Source organism: Lissotriton vulgaris, chromosome 6 (genome assembly GCF_964263255.1).
Source record: "Lissotriton vulgaris chromosome 6, aLisVul1.2, whole genome shotgun sequence".
NCBI classification, from domain to species: domain Eukaryota; kingdom Metazoa; phylum Chordata; class Amphibia; order Caudata; family Salamandridae; genus Lissotriton; species Lissotriton vulgaris.
The window spans coordinates 1,801,432,505-1,801,444,767 of record NC_141694.1 but is presented as its reverse complement, the minus strand read 5'-3'; the positions used below and the strand labels follow the sequence as shown (position 1 = coordinate 1,801,444,767).

Below are 12,263 nucleotides of genomic sequence, written 5' to 3'. Positions count from 1 at the left end.
AAAACCGACAACATCTTGAACAGAATCCACTTTCTTTCTGCATACAATTTTCGGTTCATCGACTTTTGGGCTTTTTGCTACAACCTCCCTACTGTTACTGATATTTCTTCATTTCCGGCCTACCACACGTTTCTCAAACAAAGGATATTGAGGCAAATTTGGCGCATACTCTTTTCTTAACCTATTGTATTCCTTAACACAATCTAGATCCGCACAAATGTTTGTGACATCACAGTCAATGAGGTACAATCCTGATAAAGTTCTAACTCGTGACAATGCCACATATGCCATACCCTCCTTGAACACAGAACTGCCAATATTCACCAATGCACTATCTACACTTAAACCTTGCGATTTATGGATTGTCACCGCATATGCCAAGCAAACAGGAAACTGTTTACGGCGAACATATAAATCTTTAACAAGCAAAAACCTAGCAGAACAACGACCAATTAGCTGTACTTCCTCAATGCCATCAAATTTAATTTTTAAAAATTCAATACCATCTCTACTTCTGTATTTCTCAAAATCAACAACATTACCCATTGATCCATTTACCAGACCTCTTTCAACATGTAAATTCCTTCTCAAAATGATTCAGCAATTTAAGCATACATTCAAAGTCTTTTCAAAACCCGCTGTTTTAGATATAGTCTTCTCTAATGAATCCAATTTTGATTTCAAATTCTCTGACAAAATAATTGTTGATCCCATATGCTCTATTTTGTCAATAGCTTCAAGTTTCACAATCTCTTGCTTTTCTAAATTCAACATTTTGTTGTTGAAGATGGCACATTCTGCAAGAGTTGGCATCAAACATATTCCGGATTTCTTCTCAGTAATTTTCTGAAAAATATTCTCAGGCACAATGTCTTGTTCGGGATATAAATTTGACAGTAATCGTGCATTTAAAGCTTCTTTACCATGCTCGGTCACTTTTCCAATTCTAATATCTTTTAGAATATTCTTGTAATCTTCATCCTTCGCCTGATGCATATTTTCATGCAGTTCAGCATAATTGAAATTTAACCATATATTAACGTTGCCAATGCTCCCTAGGCACTTCCTGGTATCTTCATGCGTGAGTATTTTGAACACAGGTTGTCCTTTCACTGGTGTCAGCTGCAGAAGATCTCCAAAAACAATGATGTGTTTGCCACCAAATAACACATCATATTCAGTTTTAAGAACTTCTTGCATTCTCAAATGCACAAAGGCAAGCATGACATTGGAAACCATGCTTACTTCATCAATGATAAGAAGTTTCATTTTCCTCAAGATTCTTGAAACTTCACAACAAGCATCTCCGGATAACTTGTGGTATTGTAATTTGTTGTCATGCTCCACCGGCAGCATCAGTAGACGATGCAAAGTAATCCCTTTAATGTTATGTGCTGCCAATCCAGTAGGAGCAGTAACAACACAAGACAACGATGTCTCAGTCCTTTCCTGCAAATAACAAGAAATTGCCTTAATGAGGAAACTTTTTCCAGTTCCCGCTTCTCCACTCACGTACAGTCGGACTGGCTTCAACGATGTACATGAGCACTCTTTCTTCTCATGACTTAATCCATGCTCAATTTCCTTGGTAACTTCATCATATATTTTCCTCTGCTCAACGTTGAGTTGTTTTTCCAAGTCTTCTAAGTTAACTGCATCCTCTTGAGCATGTGCCATGGCTCTTTCCACTTCATTCATAGCAGTGGCAGCTTCATTTTCGATAATAGGTCCTCCTAGTGGATCCTGACTCAATGAAACAGAACTCTGACTATCCTGAGAACTGTCTCTGGCAATCTCAGCTGCAATCGTCGCTTCCTGCTCAATTTCCAAAGTCAACATTTCTTGATATTTGGGAAAAGCAGGACATTCTATGGTCTCCTTAGCAGCAGTGAAAGAGTCTTCGTAACAGAGGAAATCTCCAAGCAGTTCCTCTTCTGCACGCCAAGGCTTGAAAAGTTGCAAAAGTGCTAAATAGAAAAACTCCTTTTTTTCTGGAGATTCGCCACTCAATTTTCGATGGTTTACTAATTGGCATTTTCTTTGCTTGACCAGACATCCCTCACTTCCAATTACAGCATACACTCCTTTCTCAATATCTTCTTTCATGTTCCTCTTGAATATATAATTTTGTAGAACCTCATATAGACAAACATTCTCAAGGTGACTGCTTCGATTTGGATAATATGTGTCCAACATGTTGGTCTTCAAAATGTTGGTACTGTTTGGTTCTTTTTCTGCCAAATACTCAATTTCCCGGACAGGTTTTAGAACTCGATTTCGCGTTGCAGCAAGACCAAGACTCGCCCAAACGATACTCCTGGATTTGGCATAGAGACTTGCTGAAGACAACCGGTCACAACATTCGTAAGCTCCGATTTCTCGATGTGACAACATCTTCAGACTGAAACTGTACAACTTCTTGCTGAGGCTCTTTTCATGGGAAATGTCCTCCCACATATCCTTCAATTCTGTCTTTTCTTTTTTGGTGATGTAAGATGTCATATACCAAGCCACAGCCATACAGTTGTCAGCCACAAACTGTATATCCATGTTAGCATTCCACATGGACAAAATCACTGGGTTGTAGTCGTTGATGTACTTGGACTCTTCGTTCCTTTTCAAATTGTATGTATTTTTGGGTGATTTCCTCGTCACATTATGTCGCAGAGAAGACATCAAACTGTTCACTCTTCCTTTAGAAATCACCGGTCGTGGAAAGTTGAAACGACATTTGGTGTAGAACTTGTCCTTGTTTCTGAATTTACGACGACAGTACTTTCCACAACGATGGCTTTGGAAACGTAGAACTTGTTCTCTTAGGCTTTTCTTCTCCGTTGCATTTGGAACAGCACACGTAGAATACTGTTCTATGAAATTCATCACTAAGTCATCCGGATCTGTTCCAAATTTAGGTGCATCCTTGATCCACAACAACATATGTATATGAGGAGCACCTCTTGCTTGGTACTCCTTTCTCCAGAAGAAATCCAACACCTCTCCAAGAGGTGGATTCTTCTTATTTGTGATGAAAGACATCATAGCTTCAAATCTATGATTGAAGTACCTGCATACATTCACTGGATCCAAAGAACACAGTTCTCCAGGTGTCTTGAATTCAATGTTTTCAATATTTCCATTTGCCTCTCGTAGAAATTCAAGTAAGTCTTCCCAGCCATACTCGGCACAGCTCAGAGTGAGGAACCATGTTGGAGTTCCTAAGTTCCTCAGCATACATTTTAAATCACCATGACGACGGTACCAGTACTCATTAGTACCACGCTGACACGCCATGAGATTAATTAAGTGAGAATCCAAAATACTGTCTTGGACATTGACTTTATGCATAAAATCACTTGCCGAGATGTTTCGCATCTGTATACCACTTTTTAAGATGTGGTTCACTGCATATGACAGTCCAGACAGATCGCTTTCAAACAGGAGATGAAACAAATAGTGAATGCATTGACGAAACCTAGGATCTTCTGCATACAATCGTAAAGTCCGGTATTCAGACGCAGGAATTTGATGAGGTCGCTCATTATATCTTCCTCCTCGACCTGTGGGAAATAGCTGTGGGAAACACCGAGCTTCCAAACTTTCCTCCCAAACACTAATGGGACTCCCTTTGGCTTGTTTCATTTGAAACAACTCAATTGCATTCCCCATGACTTCCTTGGAATGCAAAGGATGAACACTATAATGTTCATATATTTCTTCACTTTTAGAGGCCTCTACTTTCTCTATTTGGCCAACACACAAATCGCTATCCTCTTCATCACTTACTTCCTCTTCTGCAACATATACATTTATATAGTACTTATTATTTTTCTTCAAATACAATGTTGCTTTTTTGACTTTCCTAACATCCACTAAATCTTGCCATATTTTCTTATTCTTTGTCGGAACACCATTAACCAAGATAACCAAAGGTTCCTCTTCCACTTTTTCTACTCCAATTGTGTTAATGTTTTTGTTCAAATCTAGAGGCAAATAAACAACTCTTCCCTTTAATCCTCTCTGTAAATCTGCTGGAGGCAACTTCCCTGTCTTTGGCTCCATTCTTACAATAGCCTGAAAGGGATGGATACTTTGAATCAAAATAGATTCATAAGTATTTAAATCCTTCAATTCAGAAGGAATCTCAACCAATTCAAGATTATTATGAACCGCCCTAGCAGGCATCTGGTTTTTGCTTAATTTGTTACAACAATAAGTACACACATGTTGATCTGATCCCAAATTAAAAGAATTTTCTACCATCTAGTATGTAGCAAAATACTTCCATTCACTATTATTTTCCCTTTCACTTTTTGCATATAAATCCACTAACTTAGTCTGATTCTTATAATAAGTGCATCGACAACATACACAAGTGAAATTAGGCCTCTCACTTGATTTCATCTGAAACGTGGCAATTTCCTTCTGAAAATTATCTGTACTGGAAACCTGTACATTATCTTCAACATTACCCTCTACTTCTGGGTCAATTTGAACATTCTCATCTTTACTACCAAAGTAACAAAACTCAATTTCTTCACAAATATTCTTCACATCTATTTCAGAACCATGCAAAAGAGCAGCACATAATTGTTTAAGCATAATTGCTGGACTCTTAGCATAATACAACATTCTCACTAATGTTCTCACTTTATTATGATGCACTGCTAGCATCCTGAAATAATGAAAAACACTCTGGCATACTCTCCTGGAAAGACAAGCCAGTGAATGACCACGCAAACCTGTCATTTGTCTCACTCTGCAAGGATCTAAATCTTGCAACAACTTCATTTTCTGCTTCAAACTTTTCTTATTAAATGTCCGTATAAAATCACAAAGCAAATTGATGGAAACCTGTCGCACACTGCAAATAGAACTACACTTCCAAATGTACACAGGACCCTTAGGACGTCTTCCTAAAACCTCATCACTTAGCGCCTCTTCTGCCTCTGTTGTCACAAGTTTTTCTTTTTCAACTGGACAGCCATCCTTCACTTCATAAGCTCGACCACTGGTGTCAACTGCAAACACCAAATCATTATCCTGAAAATAACTCTCCTCATTAAAAAATGCCTCACAACTTGAACTATGCATCCATTCTCCGGAAAAAACTTCACAAAAGTTACTACGATTAACTACTCTCTTCCATCTACTTTTTGTTTTGAAATCAGAAATTACCTTGCTTAGTTTCCTAATTCTATTGATTACCAAAATAAACAACTTTCGCTTAATTTCAAAAGCATGATCAATAATTTTCTCTACATTTTTCTTCTTCTTATAAAATGCCACTTTCTGTTGGCCTTTCTTAATATTTTTTAATAAATTAACTATTATCCTATTGCGGAACATTCGTTTTCGAATGTCCCTAAACTGTTGTTTCCTTCTACTATCATGCACAGAGTTATCTCTTGCTCTACCAGTAACATTTTTGATTGGTCTTTCCTTACCATTTAAATTGCTTTTCTTTTTCTGAACTGAAACATTTTTGGGATAAATACTTTTTTTACTACAAATATTTCTTAAGAATGATTTTGTGCTCTTACCCGGAGCTTTCTTGGTGTTTTGAAAAGTATTTTGGGAAGAGGACTGCTGCAATAAAAGATCATCCTGCTGTCTTTGACGTTTTCTAGCCTTTCTAATTCGATTTTTCGTTGGCATTTTTCAAATTTGGAAAAGATCTGCAGTTGAATCTGTGGAAAAATATAATAAAAAATGTTATTAACCACTATTACCAAACAGTAAATGAATAACAGTCATCAAAAACTTAACGCCCTACTTATTATTTAACATAGCAAATCTTTTGCACCAGCGCTGCATCACAAAAATGTCACACAGTGGTACAAGACAGGCATAAAACAATCATAAATCTCTCCCTAAAATTTTAAATGATTAATTCAGGATGACGATAAGGTGTGGCCTATCTAAAGGTTTGTTTAAGCCCAGATCTTTGGACTGGGGTGAATGTGTGTCATTGATCCACATTCGGTCCATCACCTGTTTTATTTGTTTGAGGTGAGGCCAACACATGGTTGCAGATAAGATTGTCACTGAAGAAAACAAAGGAGATAATACATGTGAAGGCCTACCAATGAAGTAAGTCATTATTTGAAATCAATTACATTTCTGGATATGTACTGCTAGAGCTTCATAGGTTGTTTTGGGTCATATTTATAAGGCATATGAGTGTCTATGATGTTATTTTTCCCTTTTTAAATGGAAAGCGTTCCTCATGGGGCAAGTTTCTTGTAAATACGCTCCCACCTGTGCTTGGCAAATTTAGATTTTGATTATGGGAGTTACATAGCCATGTTAATAATGTCCAAAAAACGGTGCTAGGGCATTCCAAAAAACGCTTTCATGTGTCTCAAGGACATTTTCAGTCATTTCCTCTTGAATGCAGGTATACAATTGATTTATATGCTGTGTTTAAAAACGATTATTTGAAATCAATTACATTTCTGGATATGTACTGCTAGAGCTTCATAGGTTGTTTTGGGTCATATTTATAAGGCATTTGAGTGTCTATTATGTTATTTTACCCTTTTTAAATGGAAAGCGTACCTCATGGGGCAAGTTTCTTGTAAATACGCTCCCACCTGTGGTTGGCAAATTTAGATTTTGATTATGAGAGTTACATAGCCTTTTTAATAATGTCCCAAAAATGGTGCTAGGGCATTCCAAAAAATGTTTTCATGTGTATTAAGGATATTTTAAGTCAATGAGGAAACACAGGTGATGTAATTCTGAAATGAGGAAAAGAAACTCCACATTTTTTAATTACATCACTAGTGTTTCCAAGGCCTACCAATGAAGTAAGTCATGTCCTCTTTACTCTTGAACAAAGGGCAGACCTCTTTTGAATCTGTGGTCACACCTAAACTTCATCTGCACAATGTCATTCATAAACTTAGGAAACACTCCCATAATCAAAATCTAAATTTGCCAAGCACAGGTGGGAGCGTATTTACAAGAAACTTGCCCCATGAGGAACGCTTTCCATTTAAAAAGGGTAAAATAACATCATAGACACTCATATGCCTTATAAATATGACCCAAAACAACCTATGAAGCTCTAGCAGTACATATCCAGAAATGTAATTGATTTCAAATAATCGTTTTTAAACACAGCATATAAATCAATTGTATACCTGCATTCAAGAGGAAATGACTGAAAATGTCCTTGAGACACATGAAAGCGTTTTTTGGAATGCCCTAGCACCATTTTTGGGACATTATTAACATGCCTATGTAACTCCCATAATCAAAATCTAAATTTGCCAACCGCAAGTGGGAGCGTATTTACAAGAAACTTGCACCATGAGGAACGCTTTCCATTTAAAAAGGGTAAAATAACATCATAGACACTCATATGCCTTATAAATATGACCCAAAACAACCTATGAAGCTCTAGCAGTACATATCCAGAAATGTAATTGATTTCAAAAAATCGTTTTTAAACACAGCATATAAATCAATTGTATACCTGCTTTCAAGAGGAAATGACTGAAAATGTCCTTGAGACACATGAAAGCATTTTTTGGAATGCCCTAGCACCATTTTTTGGACATTATTAACATGACTATGTAACTCCCATAATCAAAATCTAAATTTGCCAACCGCAAGTGGGAGCGTATTTACAAGATACTTGCACCATGAAGAACGCTTTCCATTTAAAAAGGAAAAATAACATCATAGACACTCATATGCCTTATAAATATGACCCAAAATAACCTATGAAGCTCTAACAGTACATATCCAGAAATGTAATTGATTTCAAAAAATCGTTTTTAAACACAGCATATAAATCAATTGTATACCTGCATTCAAGAGGAAATGACTGAAAATGTCCCTGTGTCACATGAAAGCGTTTTTTGGAATGCCCTAGCACCATTTTTTGGACATTATTAACATGGCTATGTAACTCCCATAATCAAAATCTAAATTTGCCAAGCACAGGTGGGAGCGTATTTACAAGAAACTTGCCCCATGAGGAACGCTTTCCATTTAAAAAGGGAAAAATAACATCATTGACACTTAAATGCCTTATAAATATGACCCAAAACAACCTATGAAGCTCTAGCAGTACATATCCAGAAATGTAATTGATTTAAAAAATCATTTTTAAAAACAACATATCTGTTTCAGCTTACATAAGAGACCATGGAATTTGCTCCATGTACAACAATAACTTGTGTTACTGCATGCCAGAATGCTACACCGAATATGCAATTAAAATTTAAAACCAAAATCTATTTGTATATCACTAGAGACAAAGCCACATTTTAAAAACACAGCTTTCTTCATAATTTTCTCCTTAAATCATACTATTCTCTATCTAAATTAAATAAATCTTTTCTCACCTTAGCAAATACTTTTTGAGTTTTGAAAACAGTCTCAGAAATACACCAAATTGTCTTCAGCAGAAGAAAAAGGATGCACTCCAGAGGCTGCAGCTATTGAAAGCACAGAAATACAGATATTCATTTCACATATCTCTCATATTAGCCAATCATAACTCTTCCCTCACTTTTTTCAAATCAAAACCCTTCCCCCCTCTGCCCTCTCTGCCTTTGTTCCATAGCAACCACCTCCTGGAGGACCTCTCATGTTTGCAAATTCACACAACAATGTTTCAATTGAACTCTGAACTCTCAGTGCACCTGCGTATCCAGTGCAATCTTTCATTAAATGTTTCTTCCTTGACCATTCAAATTACATCTTTCAAAGAACACATCCATGCACCCTAACTTTCTGTTTTCAGAAATGGAAATGCACCAATCACTGCTAATGAATCATTAGCATTGGAAATCCACAGTTTTTTTTCTTTACAAACTCCTACAGTTTCAACTGCCCTTTCATTACCACACTTCATCTGACTGCAGCTCAACCTTCTCCCACCATGTTTAAGGTCTGGATTGTTGGACATAGTTACATCCACTGGGCTCAAAGGTATGCTGAGAACAGAAATTTACACAACCTCAATTTACAAGATGTGGAAATTAAGTGGTTGGGCCAAAGAGGATTAAAATGTCACCAATTGATACCATTGGTGAAAACCTTTATGCATTTGCCAAAACCTGACCTGTTAATAGTGCACTGTGGAGGTAATGATTTGGGCACTTTGACTGGGGGTGGTCTGGAAATGCTTTTAAAGGACACCTTTGAGCAATTAATGGCACTTTTTCCTCAAACTGCCTTGGTATATTCCAATATATGCCAAAGACAGAAATGGAGGTGGTCCAACCAATTTTGTCCACAAATTGAGAAAGCGAGGAAGCATGTAAACAAATCTGTTTCAGCTTACATGAGAGACCATGGAATGGGCTCCTTGTACAACAATAACTTGCGTTACTACATGCAAGATATCTACAGAGGAGATGGAGTTCACTTCTCAGATGAGGGCAACAGAATTTTCATTCTGAATTTAAGACTGTGCATTGGTACCTACTTATAAGTACCTAAATGTACAATAAACCCAAAAGCTCTTCTCAGAGCTACCCTTCATCTGATCACTCACAATTATTATTTTTCTCTAACTTTTTTCTGTAATTTTCAACAAACTACGCTCAAAGAGCGCTACCCGGTACGCAAACTGGAAGCTAACCGCGCAAAATTTTAAAAAAAATGTTTTTTCTCCGCACATATGGTCCTCCTCAGCCACCCTCAGAAAACCTAGGGGATCAAAATACTTGTACCGTGCCCCCTTCTACCCATTCTGAACATTATTTACCCTCCATTTTATATCTTAATTCGACCGAAACACAAAATGGTGGACTCCCGTTACGCTCCTAGTTCGCGGACCGGACCGCTTCCCGGGAAGCGGTCCAAAAAAAAGGTGGGAAAGTAATTAACAGAAAAACGACTGGAGACACTCTCACCAAATATAGATTAGCTTATACTACATAACAATCCCTTTCATTTTCACAAATTTGATTGAAATTCCATTTAGACATTAAGCCTGTAGACCTCTCTAAATACCGTGAGGTAAATTACTTCACAAAACACATCTGAAGTGTTGGAATTGACAACCAATGAAAATCTTACTTTCATTTTCTACTTATATTACCTGACATTTGATTGGTTATATACCTGAATATATATAAAGGAAGAGAAGAAAACACAGCCATTTTGACTACTACTTCTTATTGTACATCACATTTGAATAGCTACCAAACACTTCAACTTGTTTGTGAAGGTAAGTTGTTATTTTTAAAACTGAAGTATATTGTGCACTATAACTTAATATGGTAGACTTTTTCTCATAGATATATACTATCCCTCTGTAGTAGTTATGTATTTAGATAGACTTCTCTGTTATAGTTATGAATGGAGTTAGGCTTCTCTTGGTTAAATTACATACACTTTTTTATAGTCCTATTTCCACTCTGATACTATACACTGCCAAAAGAAAAATTCACTGATAAAAACTGCCTATCTAAAATTAATCCCAACAGTGCCCTATCTCTACTAATATATATTTTTTTAATCATAATTTCAGGCAAAATGGAAGGCGAGCAACAAGTTAAATTTACAATTGTACTGGAGGAGAGCAGCCAAGAAAAAAATGATGATTTTATGGATCAAAGTAGAGACCAGGAACTACTACAATGTGTTGAAGCAGTGGATAACCTGCTTCAAAATGAGAACATGTTACACCCTATATTCAATTTTGAAATTTCTGACACTGAAATGTTAGAAAGTTTAATGAATTATGAAACACAATCAAAATAAAAAAAATACTTTAAAAATAAAGAAAACAAAAAAAAACAACAAAAACAACAAACAATTAACATACAGTATTAGAAAAGTCTATCATTCTATTATCCTTATAGTACGCTGCCCAGAACGCTTTCCGGTTCGCGTACTAGGCGCTCACCACGCAAAAAAAAAAAAATTTTTTTTTTTTTGCCCTGCTGGGACCTTTTACAACCTCCACATAAAACCTAGGGGGTCAACGAGGATCTACTATGCCCCCTTATGGTAATTTCCCCCTTTGTTTTGGCCTCCTCTTGTCTCTCGATCCTACCGAGAGACAAGATGGCGGCCGCACCGGACTGTTTAGAATGTTGACAGACACCGAAGAGCCAATCAGCTTCGCATCGCAAAGTTCCGTTACGCGAAAAGTACGCGAACCGGAACGCTACCCGGAGCGCTGTTACAGATATATATCTTATTTTAAACATTAATTTCTCAAAATCCACTGGAGCACATATATTAAGACCTAGCAAAGGCACATCGGGCTACCAGTCCCTACAATTTGGCCAAGTTTCGTGCAAATCCATTCAGCCGTTCGGGCTAAAAGTGAGGCCAACCGCCCTATGGAAATTAACATGGGAAAAAAGCGTTTTGGGACCCCCCTTTTTTCTCGGCCCCCCCTTGCCAACCCCCCCCCAAATTTTCAGGGGCTGCTCAGAAAAATAATGTGCCATTTTCCTGAAAATTTCAGCCGATTCCGTCCACAAACGCCAAAGTTATTAGACATAGAATTTTCAAAAATCCCATAGGGAAAAAATCCTAACTATATATACCTACTGGCGACCGCCAGTAGGTAATATATATGAAAAAAGAGATTCCTCCTCAGCCTGCTCTGCGCTCGCAGACACTGCCTCCACGCCAGCAAGAACGAGGACCGGACCAGCAAAGTCAGCAAGATGGTAATTTATTGATTAAAACAGAACCAGCGACGCGTTTCGGGCGGAAAGCCCTTGATCACGCTGCAACATGTTTAGAATCGTTATGCTTTTTTATAAATGAATGCAGTGATGATGACGCCGCCCCCTGATGGCGTCCACCATAATCACGTGACATATAATAAACAGTGAGAACGCACTATCGCTGATACATTGTTGCCATTGCTGACTAGTATACAGAAAGTCATATCTGGTTAAATCCAGGAATTCATCCGAATCCATAAAATTATATTCAATTATATTAATATTCAAACACATTTCTTCCTTGTTAAATACGGATGACAAATATATCAATTCTGTGCAAATAAGCAAATTGGTATGTATAGCAGCAGAAATATAAAGTGCCTGTATAAAAAAAAGTGCATAAGTGATGAAGATGTGATAAAGTGCAAAGGTTAGCGGAAACATATGGAACTACCATTAGAACAGTAAACAGCAATTAAGCACCGTACCTGAATGTTTACAAAAGTAAAATCATCAAAATGATCCTATTCCATTGGGAGTTCTATTGAAAAGTTCAAACCAGAAGAAAAGAACCTTTTTTCCAAGAAGCTTAAAATGACAATATGTATAAAT

The 12,263-nt window shown here is 37.1% G+C and overlaps 1 protein-coding gene across 2 annotated transcripts in view; it reads left to right on the top strand.

Annotated features, from left to right (window-relative positions):
- LOC147709532 (fucolectin-like) overlaps positions 1–12,263 on the top strand; it is a 1,051,872-nt gene that overhangs the window by 997,477 nt on the left and 42,132 nt on the right. The window lies entirely within an intron of this gene.